Genomic DNA, 19,704 nt, shown 5'->3' with positions numbered 1-19,704 from the left:
GTCACCATGGCTACGGAGCTGACCCACTTCTCCTCCACCCAGCTTGGCCCACCTAGCCCAGACAAGGAGGGACAAGCAGCTTTGGGCCCCTCTCCCGTCACACGCAGTAAAGGTGTGGCCTCTGAGGGTGTGGTAAAGGAGGAGCTGAGTCTGAGTCCTGATACAAAGGCCACAGCAAGATATCGTCTGGGGAGAGCAGGGTGCTAAGCACCCGGCCCCTGCAAGACTCAGGTATCCTCCAGCCTCAGGGCTTCTGGCCTCAGGGGCCCATATGGTTCACACACTTGCCCTGGACCCATTCTTAGACACAGTCCTCACAGCAGGGCAGGGGGTTGGGTGTCTGGACCCAACCTGTGTCCTCCAGACTCCAAAGACCCAAGGTGAAACAAACCGAGAGCTGAGCGAGCCCGGTCTCCTGTTCAGGACAAGGTTCCTGAGAGAAAGGCTGGGCTTCCCTACTTGGGCTAAGCTGCTGGGGGCACAGCCAGGCCTCCCTTCCTCAGACAGGGCTGCCTTGTATCTTCTCTCAGCCAGGGGGCTCCTGAGGACATGGCCACACATCTGCCCTCAGAACTGGGTTCACAGAGGAACAACTCGGCTCCAGACAGCTTAGTCTTATGAGGAGACGGCTCACAAGGTAGGATGAATCACTCCTGCATGACAGCCTCCCGCGGCTCCATTTCCTTCAGGAGAAAGTGAAAACCCCTCACAAGGCCGACAGGAGGAGTGACCCAGGTCCTCTTGGACTCCTGCCCTTCCTCAGTATTCCAGCCACACTGGCATTCTTTTTATTCCTCAAAAGTACCACTTTGCCTCCTGTCAGCCTGGAATGCTCTTCTCCAGCCTGTCCCCACCCTTGTGTTCTGGCGACCTGGGATCGGTCTGTCACACCACCTCCGCTGGCTCAGCTCCACTCAGTGCTCAGCCCCTGACTGGATGTCACATCCTGGGAGAGTCTTTCCAGACAAGGTTAGACTCCCTGTCGTGCTCCCCCACACCCTATACTGTCTTTGCCTGTTATGGGTTGAATTCTGTTTCCCCCCACCCTCTAAAAAAAAGCTAAGTTTAAAACCCTAACCCCTGGTACCTCAGACCTTGTTGGAAATAGAGTTGCTGCAGATGGCAGATGTGGTTAGCCAAACTGAGGTCATCCTGAAAGAGGGTGGGTCCCTAATCCAGAAGGACTTATAAGACTATGGCTACGGGAAGACAGAGATACACCACAGAAAGAATCCCTGTAATGATGAAGGCAGAGACTAGGGAGACAGAGCAACAAGCCAAGGAATACCAAGCATTGCCAGCTGTCACCAGAAGCCAGGAGGGAGCCATGGGACAGCCTCCCTTGGAAGGAACCAACCCTGCTGACACCTTGATTTTAGATTTCCAGCCTCCAGAACTGTGACACAATAAACTTCTGTTGTTTTAGGCCACCTGCTCTGTGGCACTTTGTTACAGCTGGTCCTAGGAAATGAATACACTGCTTGTCTTATCTTGATCGGTGCCTGCCTCCCACACGATGCCTGCCACCCCCACCCCCTGCCCCGGCTGTGTGTTGCTTAGAAAGAGAAACCATGCCATCTTCTGCATCCAGAACCCCCCAGTGCCTGGCACACAGTAGGACTCTGTAAATATTTGTTGAATGAATGCATGGTGACCTAAAATAAGCATTAACATAAAAAATAGTATTTATAGCTGGATAGTAGAATTGTGAGTCATTTTTATTTTCTTCATGTGACATATTGTGTTTTCTAGAGTTACTACTTTAGAAACCGTATTAATGCTCTCATAAAGAAAAAGTGAAAATACATATTTTTTGTTTCAAAACATATATTAAAATAACAGACATTTCCACCAGCGTATGTGTTGTGAACAGGGAAAAGTTCTGCTCTCTTGGTAACTGTCTTTTTATTGATTAATTGATTTCTTCTCATGTCACAGGAGTGCCTTCTGGAGTCAGATTTACAGCTTGAGCTCTGGGGCCTTGCAGGGCATAGATTTCAGGGGAAAACATCCAGGCAGAGTGCACATGCTTCCTGGCCATCTCCATTACCCAATCCGTCTCACAGCTCGTGGCCGGATGTGGCTGCTATTGCCTGAAAGGGGCTGCGAGACTTGGTCCTTAAGCATCCCACTAGAAAACACCCTGGAGCTGAAGGCCACTCCCAAACAGAAGCAAGATGCTGCCCTCAGTGGACACACTGGTCCAGAGCTTCGCAAGCTTAAATGTGTACAGAAATCACCTGGGAATCAGGTTGAAACACAGATTCTCATTCCAGGGGTCACAGAAAGGTGGAGCTTGAGTTTTTGCATTTCAAACAAGCCCTCAGATGATACCACAAAGTTAGTTGGAGGACCACCCAAAGCACCAAGAGGTAAAGATAAAAATACCCTGGCTGCTCTGCAGAAAGAGTGAACTCTTTAGGATGGGAAGACCAGAGCAGGCATCATGGATCAATTCACTGCAGAACACCTCAAGAGATAGGTGCAATTTGAAGAAGAAAGAGGTGGAAACTAGCTGGGAAGGACTAGAGGAGGAATGGTATGTTCAGAGGCTGGTGAACAGAGCAGTGCAGTTGAAGCAGGAGGTGGGTGCAGCTGCGGAAGAGACAGCTGGGAACGTAGGCTGGGAACAGCCCAGAAAGGGCTCTGAATGCAGGGCTGAGAAGGTTGGCTTTAATCCTGCAGGGAGTGAAATCTGACATGGCTTAGATGTAACATTTTACAAAGATCAATCGGACACAGGGCAGAATCAGAAGAAAGCCTGATGGCTGGAAGAGCAGTCAGGAGGCACATAAGAAGGGCTGCACTGCTTCAGACAGTGTTGGTAGAAAGAGAAAAGGGGTGCAGGAGTCGTGGAAGGGCTCAGGGGACTGCCTGGAGTTGGTGATGGGACAAAGTTGGGGGAAGGGAAAAAAGCAGAATCCAGCATGATTTACAGGAAGGGTGGGGGCTGACAGGTGCCACCAGCAGAGCACGTGGTCCTGGAGGGAAAAGCTGGCTTAAAGGAAACATGAGTGCCCATTTTGGATATGATGAGTCTGAGATAATTTTGCAATTCCCCCATGGAGGTGTTGGGCAGGTAAGCAGATACCCTGGAGTTCAGGAGATCAGAGTGGGTGGGAAGGATTTGGGTGTGTACCCCAGAGGGAAAAGTGGGGTGTGGAAAGGAAGGAGAATGCTCAGAGGAGGGTGAGGAAAGAGTGAGAGGTAATGCCCACAGTTAGGGGGAGGAGGAAAACGACATCCACCAAAGGAGGGAAAGTCAGCAAGTCAGGGTAGGAGAACTCAGAGAAAATGTCACGAGTACAAGGATGACCAATCTGAAGACCCGACCACACCCTGACATGGAGACCAAGGAGAGGCCTGCGTAGCTCAGGATGCAGGAGGGCAAAGGAAGCCCAGAGCAAGAGCACAGCTTGAATGGAAAGCAGAATTTGGACTAGTGGAGAAGGGAGCTGGATTCCCTGGGGAAGGTCTGAGTTGCAGCAGGTTGCCAAGGGGCCTGGGGCTCCCAAGCCCTTATTCCGGCTCAGCCCATGCACAAGAAAGACAGTATGGCCAACCCACAGAACCTGCACATCCACCAACTACCGAATGCCCGGGGCCAGAGCAGACAACTGGAGGAAGAGGTCTTTGGAGCAAAGTCTATTTCTGGGCAGCACAATTTATCATCCAATTAGGACTCTCTCTAAGAGTGAGCAGAGACACTACTAACAATCACACCACAGTAACTTAAGACTGTCCCAGGCAAACCTTAGCCCTGGGGGATACTGGATCCCCCCAAATATTCATTTGGTCCCTGTCCTCCCTTCCTAGAAGGGGTGGTGGAACTGACAGGTGATAGGGACAGACTAGCTCAGCCTCAGAAGCAGAAGCCCCGCTAAGGATGTGGGTGAATAGAGAAATCTCTCCCTCTCCCAGCCCCGCTTCAGCCTGAGAGCTGACGCCCCCGCCAGGGACGCGGCAGCACCACGGACAGCGCCGCCACTCCCACCCCCACCCACCACCCCCACCGCGCGCTCCCTGCTCGCCTGGCCCTATTTGGTCAGGGCCACAGCTAGGTCGGATCAATATTTCATGGAGTAAGGGGCTCCGGTTACCAGACCCGCTCTGAGCCGGAAGGCGCCGCCTGCGCCCGCCTCCTGCCCTAGGGACCCTCCCAGGGAAGCCAGCAATCCTCGCGGGCCCAGCCCAGACAGACACCGCCCTCAAAGCCCTCCGCCTCCCCGCCCCGCAACCCCGGCCCCGCACCCTCTCTGAGGCACAAAGCCCCAAGTGCATGCCACATGCTTGCACGCAGCCACTTAGACACACCACACAGCCAGACACGCACTCTACAAAGATTAGGACGTACACAAAACAGACACACACCACACCCAGCACGCAAGCAACCTAGACACACAGCACACACACATACACACACCAGATGCCTCACAGACACACAGTACACACAGGCACATTCACCACAGACCCACAAGCACATCACACAGAATACACCCTGCCATTCACACGCACACTCACACGACGCACAGAGCCTCCCCACACAGACCCTCAGACTACCACTCAGAGGTCCATTCACCATGCACACATATATTACAAACTCTCTCTCTCAAACACACACACACAATATATGCCTTCACAGAGACCCTTAGACATTTGCTGTGGATGCACAAGCACATGGCCCACACTTCCCAGGCCCCCCACCCTCCTGGAGCCCAGGCCTGCCCTCCCACTGAGAGCACAGGAATGGGGAGGAGCAGGCAGGCCTTCCCTCCTGCCCACCTGGCCTTGGTCTTGAGCCCTAAGGATACATCCTCTGTGTCCTCTGAGGGGCCCTTCAAGGTCACTGTCCAATCCCCAGGGGCAGGAGTTCAGCGGCACAAAGAGGTGGGAAAGGGGACAGCAAGCAGAACAGGGCCTTTGAGACCCCAAAGCCTCCTGGCTTTGCTGTGGCTGGGCCCTAAGCTTTGGGGACAGCCTCACCCTCATCCGTGGACTCAGCGCTGTCTGGGACTCCAGCCCTCTGGGAGGACTTGAGGCCTGTCTTGTGCATGGAGATCGGGCGGACTGTGGAGTCTGCAGCTCCTGCTCCCCCCAGCAGTTTCCCAAGTCCTGCTCAGAGGCGAGGGACACCCATCCAGACACCCCAACTCCAAGAGTCCCCCTCTCAAGCAAGGTGGAAGACAGTGGCCCACGTTCTTCTATCCACACGACAATCGTGGCAGGATTCTCTGAAAGCACTCCATGCCAGGGCACGGTGTGAGAAGGGAGTAGGCTGGTACAGTACAAGACACTCCTAAATTCTCCAGGCAGATGGAAGGGAGCTTAAAGATTATCCAGGTCCACATACTTGATGTCTCTGGACAACTTCCCAGTCTTGCACTGTCTACATAACACTGTGTGTCCCTCAGTGATTTATGCCAAATCTCCATACCCCCATATGGCTCATTATTTATTTTCTTGAAATTGACACTATTAACGTAAATGCATTTATTTTAAATAGAAATTTTGCATGACTACTCTATACGGAAAGCCAATACCAATTTTAATAAATAGAAAATCACAGTAAAATAAATACAGTGAAAACAAAGATATATTATTAAAATTTAGCTACACAGAGCTGCCAGTCAAGATCTCTGCAGGGTTTTTTTGTTTTTTTACTATGCCACATAGTTTGCAGGATCTTGGTTCCCCAGCCAGGGATTGAACCCAGATCCCTGCAGGGAAAGGACCGAGTCCTAACCTCTGGACTGCCAGGGAATCCCCAATATCTCTGTTTAAAGGGGAGGGCAGCAGGTGTTGGAAAGTTGTTAAAGACACATCACCAAGGCACTTTCTCTATGGGACAACCGTGGACTTGATAGGGTTGAAAGGGAACCAATTTTCTCAGTATGCGAGCCAAGGGCGGGCAGTAACACGCCCGTGAGCCACTGAAAGCCATCTCAGTTCTCTCTGATGGTAGCAGGCCCATGTTGAGAAGGAAGCTCTAGGCCTGCCTGCCGCCTGCAGGAGTTTGGACGGCACAGAGGCCAGCTGGCGCCCTGTTGCCACATTCCATTCTGGTAATAACAATCCTTAAAAATTGCTAGGTTCTCTCCTATTTACGAATTGTTCTTACACCTACTATCTAATACAAGCCTCACAGCAGGGATGACCATGCCCATTTCTGAATGAGAAAATGAGGTTCTGAAAGGTTAAAAGAATCCCAGAGACACAGCTATATGGAGTAGGTCCACACGGAGGAGCCCCTCAACTCCTAGGCAGATGCTTTTTCTACCCTGCCTGCATCCTTCCACCCCACAGTTGAGAGCCCTTGCTCTGGGCTGGCCCCATGCTGGGCAGTAGGGAGCAGACATGGTAACCTGGTGTCTGCCTGTGAGGCCCAAACGATCCTGAAAGGCAAAGGGCAAGTGAGTAAGGAGCTAAGGTTAAGAACTGTTCCTTGGGAGTCACACACTGCTGTCTGTCCCTAGCCTGTAAATGTCACTTCTCTGAACCTCAGTTTCCTTGTCTTTAAAATGTTATCACAGAGACTTTCCTGGTGGTCCATGGCTAAGACTCTGTGCTCCCAGTTTCAGGGGGTCTGGGTTTGATTCTGGTCAGGGAACTAGATTCCACAGGCTGCAACCAAAGATCCCAAATGGTGCAACAAAGACAGAAGATCCTGCATGCCACAACAAAGACCCGGATCAGCTAAATAAATAGATGAATACTTTAAAAAATAAATGTGAATAATAATAGTACCTGTCTTATAGGGTATGAGGATTAAATGAAATAATACATGTGGGGCTTCCTTGGTGGCTCAGTGGTAAAGAATCTCAAGGCAGGAGACACTAGGGAGTTTGAGTCCACATGCCCAAGAGCAACTATGTCCAGGTACCACTATACGTCTGTGCTCTAGAGCCCAGGAACCTCAACTACTGAGCCACATGCCCCAGCTACTGAAGCCCCTGCACCCTACCGCCCATGATCCACAATAAGAGAAGCCACTGCAATGAGAAGCCCAAGCACTGCAACCAGAGAGTAGTTCCAACTCGCTGCAACTAGAGAAAAGCCCGAACAGCAACAAAGACCCAGCACAGCCAAAATAATTTTTTTACAAATTTAAATAACAATAATGCATGTGTATAGAGTCTGGTACAGAGAGGGTGCTCAAAAACTGCTTATTACTAGGGAAGTAGAAGACTAGAAATAATACAGGTAAAGAGTGCCTGATGGGGAGAAATAAAGGCATGCATGGTGCTTCACTGAGGGGAGGAAATGAGTTGAGTTCTAGGAGATGAATACGATTCTGGCAGAGAGAACTGTCCTGACTGCTCACGCCCTTCTCAAGCCTCTCTCTCTAAAGAGAGGTGAGAAAATCAGGGTCTCACCTCCTTAACTCTCTGTTCAGGCCTCTGAATGACATTTGACGGGTTCCTCAGTTCCTGCCCTGGGTACTGCCACTGCCTCAGGAAAAGATTCCCCTTACAGTCAAAATGCTAGGTCTGTTTTCTCCAGGTACTACCAGGTAGAAGGCTGGGGCCAGGCCCACCTGGCACTGTAAGGATTACAGCAGATGTCTCTTGAAGTACTTGCCCAGATAACTGACAAACAAGAGTCGTGTCTACGTGTCTGACTTTGTGATCCTTCCCAGCAGGCTGCAGTTGATTGGACCAAGGTGGGCACCTGACCTCCCCAGAGCCAATCAGATCCTCTCCTGGGAGTCTGGACTTGGATCTGCCAAGCCCTGGGTTCTATCTCTGAATGTAGCTGGAACTGAGGGATGAAATACAGGAACTATAGGTGGCCCCCATGTCTGGAAAAGCAGAGCAAACCCAGTAGATGGAGAGAGAAAGGTGAAGGCAGTCAACAAGGCACAGAAATCAGTTCCTTCAATTTCTCTTGGCCAACAGGTCTTACCTTCTAGAAGCTAATGATTTTCCTACTCCTCAGTTCCCAGGAACCCCTTGCGTCCTCATAAGAAACCCTTCTTTATTACTGAGGCTGGTTTGAGTGGGTTTCTGTATATAAGCAAAGACCTAATTAAGGACAGGGGAGAAGCTGGAATCCGGAGGCACAAAGATGAACAATCACTATGCCTGCACCGGAAGAGCTCAGTTTCACAGGAGACAAGGAAGAAAAGATGTAGACTCTGTGCAGATATGACTGAGGTGGGGGTGGGGGTGGGGGACTTGGCTCAGGAAGGGCTGGGAGGGTTCCTGGGAGGCTTCACAGCAAAAGAAGCAGCTAAGCTTGATTTTGAAGAATGAAGGATGTTCTCCAGGGAGACAAAGCAGAGGTGGGGAGGCGTTCTGGGCAGAGGGAACTACAAGGGCAGAGGCACAGAGGCACAGAACAGCCGGATGTGTTAGAGGACCAGGAGTTCAAAGTGTGGGGAGGGGGTAAGAGGGGAGACGAGGCTGGAGGGGGTACAGATCATAAAGGGCTTTGAATCCCATGCTAAAAAGCCAAGGCACTTCCTGCCCTCAATGGGGAGCTATCGAAGTATTTTAAGTAGCAGTGGGTGACAGGGTCAGTTCTGTGTTTTGGGAAGATCGCTCTGGGGTTGGACAGAGAAAGGCCTGGAGAAAGCAAGCCTGGAGGCAGAGAGGCCAGTTAGGATGCTGCAGCAACGATTCATCTAATCCTTTCATTCATAGAACAACTCACTGTTTACCTACTATGCACAAGGACCAGGCAAAACTAGATTCCTGATCCCACAGAGTCCATAGTCTAGCGAGAAAGAGGGACGAAGAAAAGCGGGTCAGGTGTGATGAGTGTCGTGAAGAAGTACAGGGTCCTATGGAGGGGGCTGATGTTTAGTTTCTGGTTTAGGCTTCTCAGCAGAAATTATGTTTGAGCTGGTTATCTGAAGGAGATAGATAAGGAAGGGGAGGGTATTCCAGAATGAGGGGACAACAGCCGAGGGAGAGGGCGAATGGTACAGACGATCCAAAAAGGTAGGCGAGGACCAGATTCCACAGGGCCTTGCAGACTACGTCAGTCTGGCTTTTATTCCAAGAAATCTTGGAAGGGTCTTAAGCAGGGAAATGACACAATCAAACATTTATCTTTTGAAGATCACTCTGACTATAGTGTGAAACATGAAATGAAGCCGGGCAAGAACAGAAACATCAGGAGACCGGTTTAGGAGGCCGTCACTGTGGTCCAGGTTGAGAGCCGAGGCGAGGCTGGGCTGGAGAGGGGCAGTGGACAGAGAGAAAGATGACGGAATGTGGAGGGAGTCAGGAGAACCAACAGCACTTGCTAAGGACTGGCTGTGGAATGTGGGGGTGAAGGAGAGGGAGGTGTCCAGGAGGACTTCCAGCTCTCCAGCTTGAGCAAGTGGGTGGCTGGTGGTGGCAGAGACGAGCTGGGGACACGAGGCAGAGCAGGTGCCAGCAGGCGGAGCTGGGGCCTGAGTTTCCACCTGAGACTGATGGTGAGATATCTAAATGTGGTCCATGAAGTCGTCATACAGGTCTTGAGCCCAGAAGAGATTAAAGTCAAATCAAGGAGATTACCCGGGAGTAGGGGGAGAGTGGGCGGTACAGGACAGCTATGAGGAATCGTGGTCACAGCAGGGCCCAGGAGCAGAGGGACCAGAAGCTCTGAGCTTGGGAAATCAGAACTGTGAAATCCAAAGGCCACCTCCCAACCCTGGGAGGCATCTGGCTTCAGTTCCATCTCTCCTAGCCAAGTATCACTTCTAGGCACAGGCACTTCCCGGCTGAGACAGCCCTCCCTTCCCCACACACCTCCTTCCTTCTTGGCAAACTCCAAGTTACCCTGCAGACCCGGCTCATCCTGGGGAAGACCTCCCTGGTCCAGGCATGTGCTCTCCCATCTGACAACCCGGGGCTGGAACCCCAGATCTGTCACCTGATGGCTGTGTGACTTTGGCCAAGAAGCTGACTCTCACTCTCACCATCTATACAAGGGCAATAATCTTCCTACCTATTCCATAGGGCTGTTTGAAGATGAAGATGTCAAGTGCTTAGCAGAGAACCTAGCACACAGTAAGCACTAAATAAATGTTACTATTATTAACATCCCACCCACCTTGGGACAGTTAGTCATGCCCTCCACCTCACACCTCCTCCATTTGGGGACTCTTTGCAGTCTGCATTGCTCCCTGCCTCTTCCTATTCCAACCTAGTTTGTGGGGCCATATAATACGCAGGGCCCAGGGCTAAATGAAAGAGCAAGCCCCCTTGTTCAAAATTATTAAGAATTGCAAGATGGTGACAGCCAAACATTAAATGAAGTGCAGGGTTCTTCCAAGCACGGGTTGCTCTGTGCAACCACAGACTGGTGAATCCAGCCCTGCCCCCACCCTCTGCCAGCCCAGGGCCTGGCCTGGATTCGGGGTCAGCCTCAATGCAAGAGAGTTAAAATGCCAACTGACATCACAATAGGGTTTTGTGATTTCCATCTGGAATTTCATTTTATCCTTCCTATGGATACATAACATCAACATAGCCGAGGATACTGAAGATCAGAGACAGGTGTGCCTTGCCAGAGGTTCCCCACCCCCATGAACTGCAGAGCTGGGATGTGAATATATGCCTGCCTGGTGCCAAATCCCTGCCTCTTATGCTCTGGTTCCCCAGGGAGGTTGGGAGAACATGGGCCCAAGAGATAAACTTCGTCAACAAGGCCCAGAGAGAGGGAGCTGAAGGGACTGGGACTGGCCTCCTTCCCCCCGGAATGAGTCGCATAAACAACCTGCCCCCTGGGCACCCAGGCTGCTGCGCAGGGAAGGGGTATGAGAGGGCAGAAGGTCACCCCGGAGAAGGCTCTGCCTGAGGGCCACAGACCCCAGCCCGCACGCTCTGGAAATCAGCCCTTGCCCTTTCTGCTTCAGAATCTTTGGAGGCTGCCATCGGCTTCAGGATAATTCCCAAGTCTTTAGTGTCCTGCTAGACAGACCAGGAGGTCTGGCCTGACTGTGCTGACTCCTGCCCCCTTGCTCCCCCTCCTCCCCTCTGCTGCCCTCCCCACCATGCCAGGCCTGTTTCCGCAACATCAAAGCCTTAGCACACCCAGTTTCCTCCTCCTCTGCCTCCTCGACTCCTTGTCATGCTAGCCTCCCTGCATCTCTTTTTTTCCAACACATGTCACATGTGTTATTACCTGCTCTGGGCCGTCTCCCGGCTAGAATGCCCACCCCATGGAGGCAGGAGCTGCCCGACACACAGAGCTGAGAGCATCAGGTGTCCTGCGACAGATGCAGAAGAGCCCTGTGCTCTTTCTCCCCTTCCCCCCACGCCTCCCCAACCCTCCTTTTCTTGTCCAGGCTTCCTGAACTCAAGGTGTGAGAAGCCCAAATTTACAAAGGCAAGAGAATCATCACATAGCCTGCACCTTCCGTCCCTCAGTCCTGGGCTACGGACTGTTCATCCAGTTACACTGAATCCACCAAGCATCTTCTAGATGGGGTGGGGCAGTATATTTTCCAGAGACGTCTGAGTCCTGAAGTGTAACAGAGGCTGAAGTGGAGGATGTGGGTCCTGAACCCAGGTCTCTCTGGTGCCCAAGAACCTGGAGTCCTCTCTGCCTCTGTGACTCACTGTTCCCAGGCAGCTCACCTCCAACCAGAGAGCAACTGTTTCTAACTCGTGGCCTCAGTTCACACACAGCCCAGGCAGCACAGCTCCTTTGTCAGGTCAGCAAAACACCAGGGCAGGATACAGCTCCACTGTCAGTGAGAAGCCCGTGCAGAAGGCACCCCTACCCTGAGTTAACAAGATGCCAGTGGGGGAGAATCACGCCCCAGGTCAGCCAAACAGTAGAAGGGGAGACACCCCTAACTGTCAGCAAGGAAGCATTCTTGCACCCCAAGTCAGCAAAAAGGCCAGTGTGGGAGACACTTCCCTACCTCCCCCTGCATGTCTTGGGTGTATACAAAGTCCTCCGAGGTGGTGCTCCTGGGGTGGGGGATGGGGTGGGGTGGGGTGGGGGAGTCAGTGGGGCTGGGCTTCGGCTGCTGCCCAGGGCAGACAAGGCTGCAGCCTGGGAGTGGGATAGACCCGGGTGAGAGTTCTCACATGGCACTAATGAAATCAACCACCAGCCTGCCCCCTCCTCCCCAGGGACCCTCCAGCCTCCAGCTGATGCAATGCCCAGGCCAGATAATTGTTTTCTTCCCTCCTTAAAGGGCCAGCTGCTGTTGCAGCTGCAGGCATCACCCAGACCCCTGACAGACCTCACAGAGCTTAGCACCTGGTTAGGGACAGGGCACGCCCAGAAAGGAGCAGCTCAGCCCTGGGCTCCGCACAGTAAAATCCAATTATGTACAGAGAACCAGAAGTGTCTGTGGGCAAGGAGGGAGGGAAAGGGGAGAGTTCAGGCAGAGACAGTGCCTGGTCCACTGAGACCTCACGCCCCAAGGGATGGGATCTTGGTCCCTGCTGAGTCCTTAGCCCTGGGCTCCTGTCTGCCTGTCCCGTCGGGTCCTTGGCCCTGGGCTTGCTCAGGAGTTCAGCAGTTACCTACTGAGCTCCCCTGAGTGCCAGCCTCTGTGCTAAGCGGCTCAAATCCACCATTTCATTTTCTCCTCCCAGCAGATCTAGAAGGTGGGTATGTTTTATTGAAGGAGGCTCAGAGAGGAGAAGTGATTTCCTCAGTAGCGCATAGCCAGAAAGTGGCAGAGCCTGGGTTGGAAGCCAAGTTTGCCTGACTCTGGGCTTCATTCCCTGCAGAGGGTCGGGTAGGTATGGAATCCCAGGGCTGGAGGTCTCTAAGCCAGGCAGCGGGACAGAGGGCGGGGAAGGGGTCTGTGGGCCCTAAACAGGCTCCGAAGGGCACAGAGCTTGGGCTACGCACAGGTTTCACAGACCCCTTCCCCCTGCCTCACCTCCACAAGAGAATGCCCCATTAGGCTGCCCACATGTCCCCAGGGATAGTTGGCAGCTGCCTGATGACAGACTAATTGGTGGCTGGCAGCAACCGTGGGGCTGGTTAGTTAACCCCTTGGTGACCAGGCCTGGTCCAGAAAGGCCCTTGCCCCACCGCTTCAGGCCCCAAATTCAAGGACCCCAGACTTAAGTTACCATGAGCAGAAGACTGGACCAAAGGGGTGGCAGCCTTCCTCTCTCCATCCAGACCACACCCCTGGGACTGGAATTGGACAGTGATCTTCATCCAGGCTCCCCAGCCGCACAGGGCCACATCCAGAGAGCCCCCAGGTGGAAGGGCAGCCAGCACCCCTGTTCTCTGGCCTTAGTAAGGCATTGCTCTCCCCAACCAGGGCCACGGGGGCTATGGGCCTTCCCTGGGTTTCCAGGCCCAGGGTACTGGGAAGAAACCTCCTTCTCAGGATGGGTTGTCCAGAGAAGGTGATATGGGCATGAGTCCAGGCATCCTGGGGCCAGGAGGTGAAAACACCCTCCTCTTGAATGAGAGGATGCCCAGTTTGTGCACCAAGGGTCTTGCCAAGCCTCCTTGAACCCTGGATTCCCCACCATGGATTAACCAACTGCCTTTCCTGGCTTCCCAGGAGTCCCCTCTCCCCACCCTAGGGCTGGAGTGGGCATTACCCCTTTTCTTTATATGGGGTGGGGGTGGGGGGTCCTCTCGGCACCACCATGATGTCTCATTGGAGGAAAGAGTGGCCAGCTTCTCAACCAGGCACAGGCAGCAAAAAGAAAGGCAGGCTGCCTGCCAGCTCCCTTTCCAGGATAGATTTTAAGCACTTTCCAAAAATGCCATGGGAGGCAATGCTGTTGAGGAGCAGGGGCCCAGGTGCTCCGAGCATCAGCAAAGAACTCAAGACTCTGGGGCCCTCTACTCCATTTTCCGGGCTTCTCCAACACCTAATGTTCCCTTCTCAAACCTTAGCCCCTACCCGAGTCATCACACCCACTGTCATCCTCCCTGAAACCCCCGCCCTAGACCCTGAACACTTAAGTCCCTACGTGGCGCCTCACCATCAGAGACCCTTCCCCCGCCCCGTGGTCCCCTGGACCTCCGCCATCCCCTCCCCACATCTATTCCTAGGCAAGCAAGGCCTATCGACTTACCCGGAGGTGGGGCCGGGGTCCAGACAGGGAGGGGTCTCCGCTGGCCCAAGCGACTCCGCAAGGCGGGGCAGGTGCTGCCCCGGGACCCCGCCCCGCGGACCCGGCGGTAGGCGCGGCCCGGTCCCAGGCGCGCGGCGGACTCCGAGGGGTAGGGGCGCGGGGCGGGGAGGGGCGGCGAGAGAGGCTCACGGGGGCATCGCCCGCCACCGGGCCGGACACCTCCGCTCCGCCCGCCTGCGCTGCCGGCTCCGCAGCCGCCACGGTTCTCAGCCGCCGCCGGGTGCAAAGCCCAAGCCCCGGCTGGCGGGAGGCAAAGAGGGAGGCGGGGCCTGATGGGGGCGGGGCCTCGGGCGGGCGGGTGGGCCATTGGAAGGGGCGGGGCCGGCGGGGCAGGGCCTATGGTGGTGGGCGGGGCCTAAGGGAATCTGGAGAGTCTCGGTTTGCCTGGTTGGGGGCGACCTACACTAATAAGGCCTCGAAGGGGCTGGGTCAGAGGACACTCCAAGCCTCTACTTTTCTCCAGAACGCTCCTGCTAATGCTTGTCTCCCCGCGCCCCCACCTCTACGTCTTTCTGTTCTTTCTCATCTTCCTTCTCTCTGGGGATCTCCCAGGACCTTACGGGCACCACGATACCCCTGTCACACCGTGGACCAGATCCAGGAATGTCAGATGATGAGAGAAGGGGGAAATGATCTACAAACTTCAAATCCAGTTTACAGATGCAAAACCTGAAGCCCAGAGAGGAGAGAAGGCTTGCCCAAGTGCCTGCTATGAAGAAAAAGACTTTACGATGTCCCTTTCAGACAGAGGGTAAGAGAGTAGTGTCCTGACCTGAGACCCTCCGCTCCCCTCTTCTTCTAGAGCAGTGGTTTACAACTTAGGGTAATTCTGCTCCCCCAGTTCCAGAGTGTCTGGAGACATCTTTGGTTTTCACATCTGAGATTGCTACTGGCATCTAGTGAGAAGAAATGAAGGTTGCTGCAAGACATCTATCAACGTACGGGACACCCTAAATGTCACTAATGCCAAAGGTGAAAAACCCTGCCCTAGGACTTTGCCCTCTGCCTAACTGGAGCTTCCAAGTGGGCTCCCCGAGCACTAGGACTCAAGGACGCTGTAGAGTCGTGCCTGTCCCATCTTCCTGTGCCTAACATCGCTCAGCTGGTCAATTCCACTTTGGGGCTCCAGTGTTCTAAATTCACTGACTTACAGAGGCGCCAGTATTATTACTATTTGCCTTCCTGTTCCCTGAAGGCAGGCAAAGCAAGTAGTCTCCCTGCTGAGGGCATGGATTACAATGTGACTGGGGAATGGAAAGGGGAGGGGGAGGGGGGAAGGAAAATGACTGGGATTATTTAATAAAAACAACCCTCCTGAGGATGGTGGAGGTGAAGGACAGGGAGAGCAGAATCTGTAAAGATGTGGAAGAGATGGGAGGAATCCAGACTGCCCTGTGCTCCTCCCATGTGCCCCATCACAGCCGTGTAAACCAGTGGCTCCCTTGGGAATTGAGGTCCCTTTGCACATCTGATGAAAACTTCGACACTCCCTCTGGAGAAATGTGCAGATGTACACTTCTTACATAATTTCAGGGACCCCAAAGCTCCATAATGGCTTTCAGAAGGATTGGGCAGGGGGTAGAGGGAGGGATAGAGGTTCATCCTTAAGTGCACACAGGAGAATAAACATGCAGGGACAAAAAAATAAAGCTAGAAAAAAGGAATGAAAAGGGATTTGCCTTACCTGATTTCCCCTCCCCCCACCCACCCTCCGAAAAGCGCAGCTTGTGGGATCTTACTTCCTGGACTGGAGATTGAAGCCATGCTTAGCAGTGAAAGTGCCCAGTCCTAACCACTGGACCTCCAGGGAATTCCTGCACGTTACCTGATACTAAAACATATTCAGGGGGCTCCCCTGGTGGCTCAGTGGTAAAGAATCCACCGTCCTATGCAGGAGACACAGGTTCAATCCCTGGTCTGGGAAGACCCCACATGCTGTGGATCAACTAGGCCCATGCACAACAACTATTAAGTCTGTGCTCTAGAGCCTGGGAGCCACAACTGCTGAGCCCATGTGCCGCAGCTTCTAAAGCTCACTCACCCTGGAGCCTGTGTTCTGAAAGCAGAGAAGCCACCACAATGAGAGGCTTTTGCACCGCAACTAGAGAGTAGCTGCTGCTCACCACAACTAGAGAAAAGCAAGAGCAGCCACAAAGACCCAGCAGAGCCAAAAATAAATAAAACAAAAACCATATTCTAAAGCCAGTGTATTCAAAGCAGTGTGGTATTGAAGCAGACCTAGAGGAATCAGTGAAACAAAATGGAGAGCAGAAATGGACAACCACACAGGGGAAATCCGTGTAGGATGAAGGTAGCACTTCAGGAAAATGAGGGGAAATTCAGTATAGGCCTTTTAACAAATAGATGGACTATCAAGCAAGTTATTTGGGAAAATAAGAGAGAGCTGTGTTCTTACCCTACACGGGTATAAATTCCAGGTGAAGCCCATATTTAAATAATAATGCCATAATGTACCAGAAGAAAAATAAGTGAATGTTTTCACAATCTGGGGGGATGGAATGGAAAAGATTTTTCTAAGCATGATGAAACCTGTACGCCAAAGGGAAAACATCGATAAATTTGACTATAAAAATTATAAAACTATAAAAACTTCTATAGAGAAGTGTAATCATATTCAAGTTTGGAAGACTTGAAATACAAACTGGAAGGGCTGCATTCCAGTTGCCCTCTTCTCTTGCCCCTCTGGCCTGCCAGCCCCTCCCCCGAGCCGCGAAGGGCATGAGCAGAAGGGACGGATGTGGCAGTGACAGTCAAGGCAGAGTACATCGAGAAGGCTCCTCCCACGGCACCCTGGCCAGGGTCCACCTGTTCAGGGGCCGGGAAGCCCCGGAAATCCCAGCCTGGCCATCTGGGTCCACAGCAGGTGCCTTAGCACAGCGGAGCCAGTCTGTGCCGAGGCTGCTCACCACTTCTCTCGTGTGGCCATAGCAGGAACTGCAACCTTTGATTCCGCTTATGCCGTTTCCCAGAGTTAAGGCAGGAAGACTTTTTCTTAACGTAAATAAGAGTTAAATTTTTGAGGAAGCTAATAATGTTCCAGACCTTGTGCTAAACACTTAACATAGACTATTTCCTTTGACCCTTAAAACAACTCTTCTAGGTGGGTCCACTGTATTATCATCTCCATTTGACAGATGAGGAAATAGAATTTGGACGAAGTGACTTGTCCAGTCTCTTAAGTGGTGCCATCAGGATTCAAGGTCTGACTCCTGGGCCTACTTTTAATGCAAGAAAGCCAAATCCTTGGAGAAACCAATAAAACAACGTGTTTTGTTTTTTTTTAAACCTTGATCCCAGCCTTATCCCAGGTGCTGGCAATTTAGAATTGAGAAAACCAGCCATTAGGAGAGACAGGCAGAGAAACATTTCTGACTCAATGAATCCTGGAAACATCAGAGAACATGTTAATCCCAGGAAGGGGTGGAGGGGGTGGGGAGGGATCCCAGAGATGTCCTTGAAGCTGAATCTTGTCGAGTTTCAAGGAAGGGTGAAGAAGTGGAACAGAACTTACAGGCCTCCTGTGAGAAGGAACACTGGGACTTTGGGGAGGAGCTGTTGGGATAGCTGGAGATGAGGTTGGACAAATATACTTGACCAAGCTAGAGTTTGGGCACAGAGGAGTTAGGGCACAAAGATTTTGAGAGCTTTTCCATGTTTTCTGTTGATTTGGTCTAGGGACCACCTGCTCTGCCAATCCAGCCAGCCTTGTTCCTCCCAGATGTTCCCTATCTGGGGTCAAGGTGCAGGTTGCCTAAACTGGAACCGCGGGAGTCAATCTTGACTCACCCTTGTCCTCACCTCCATCCAATTAATTTCAGGGCCTGTCCTGCCTACCTCCTAATGCTCCCCAAGTTCCCTGTCTGCTCTCCACCCTCATGGCCACTCCCTTCCTCCAAAGGGCCATCCTCACTCCTGAATCCAGCTGGTGAACCCAGTGACTGGGTCTCACCACTTGCAGACTTTCATGTAAGTGAAATCCTTCTGCAGCAAATCGGACCACATTCCCCCTCCTATGGAACACCCCTTTCACTATTACATATGGAAATGGATAAGTAACGAGGTCCTACTATATAGCTTAAGGAACTATATTCAATATCCTCTAATACATAATGGAAAAGAATATGAAAAAGAATATATATATGTACAACTGAATCACTCGGCTGTATATCAGAAATTAACACAATATCATAAGTCAACAAAACTTCAATAAAATTTGAAAAAAGAAAACTCTTTTTATCAATTCATTCAACAAATACGGAGCAAGCATTTGTTACATGTCGAATACTGAGGCCACAACAATGGGAAGGACATAGAATTTCAAGCCGATTGGGGTGGCAGACATCAGTCCAATGATTATAAGCTGGCATACAAGTCAGAGGAAGGCCTGACCTAGAAAGGGAGGTCCTAGAATGTTCTCCATGGTATCCATCCAAAGTTTGAATAGCAGTCAACCAGATCAAAGAGTCAAGGGTTGATGCAAAAACCCTGAAGTTGCTTCTCTGAGCCTCAGTTTTCTCATCTGTGTAAGAAGATTAACTGAGTCACTGTGTAAAGTCCTCAGAACAGGTCCTAGGATATAATAAATTTTCCATATGTGTTAACTATAATAACAATAAGAGTTATTATTATTATTATTTAAGTGGAGAGCCATTGGAAGTATATCAGCAAAGAATTACATGAAACTAGCACTTTTTAAAGATCTTTCTGGCTGTAGGAAGCATGGGTTGGAACAAGGAAATAACAGATTTGGAGGGTTTAATTAGGAGACTTTAACAGGGATCCATTGAGAGCTATGGGGCATTTAAACTAAGGCAGCAGAGGGGACTTGGAGAGAGTCTATGATTTAGGCGGTAGAAACTACTAACCTTGATCTTTGGTGATGGGATGCTATAAGGGGTGGCAAGGGACCTCCCCAGATTGTGACCCTAGCAGCAGGGGATGGTGGTCATGTTCTTTACTAGGTAGGGGAGGCTAGAGGGGGACCAGGTTGGGGAGATGCTGAGTCCAGTTCTGGACGTGTTCAGAATCAGGTACGTTGGAGTATCCTGAATGAGGAGCTGCAGAAGCATCTGGTTAGGTCTGGAGTTCAGATGAGATATTGTGGCGATTGAAATTGTTGAAATTGTTGACAAATACATGAATATTGTACCACAATCAACCCATCTGGAAAAGGTGGGAGGAAGGAGATAAATAAATGATTTTTAAGGTTTCTCCTGGTTCCAACACATGTTGGATTCCTAATGCTGAGGTTGGCAGTACTCCAGAGACAAAGAGAAAATGGCCTGAACTTGGCAGAGGCCCCTGGGAGGCTGTTTGTTATTCTTTCATCTGACTGTCTGTTACTGAGCAGCTACTATGAGCCACATGCTCTGCTGGAGATGGAAGGGTCAGAAGACCCAACCCCTGTCCTCAGGGAATTCACAGCCTAGTGTGGAAACAGAAAGGCCAAGAGCAATTCTGAAATAGGAACCCAAGTGCCCTAAGGCAAGCCTGGGGGACCCAGGGATGCTTCCTGGAGGAAGTGATATCCAAGACCAGAGTGGAAGGTGAGCAGAAGAAAGGTGTGTGGATGGAATCTGGGCAGAGAGGGTTGTTCGCGTGGTTATTTTAACAGTTC

General features: G+C 51.7%; 1 protein-coding gene and 1 long non-coding RNA gene across 2 annotated transcripts in view; one reads left to right on the top strand and one right to left on the bottom strand.

Moving 5' to 3' along the window:
- The window catches only part of RIMS3 (regulating synaptic membrane exocytosis 3), a gene marked incomplete in the record, with an annotated part of 40,618 nt that extends 26,297 nt beyond the window's left edge, over window positions 1-14,321 (bottom strand). The window contains 1 exon segment of the mRNA XM_045166181.1: window positions 14,007-14,321.
- A 353-nt stretch (window positions 14,322-14,674) lies between these two features.
- On the top strand, window positions 14,675-15,037 carry LOC123334151. Its single transcript, XR_006551964.2, has 2 exons — window positions 14,675-14,817; window positions 14,908-15,037. It is a non-coding gene; the product is annotated as an uncharacterized LOC123334151 (long non-coding RNA).
- Window positions 15,038-19,704: the final 4,667 nt, after the last annotated feature.

This window comes from Bubalus bubalis, chromosome 6 (assembly GCF_019923935.1).
Source record: "Bubalus bubalis isolate 160015118507 breed Murrah chromosome 6, NDDB_SH_1, whole genome shotgun sequence".
In the NCBI taxonomy this organism is placed as follows: Eukaryota; Metazoa; Chordata; class Mammalia; order Artiodactyla; family Bovidae; genus Bubalus; species Bubalus bubalis.
This window is presented reverse-complemented; position numbering and strand designations above follow the sequence as displayed.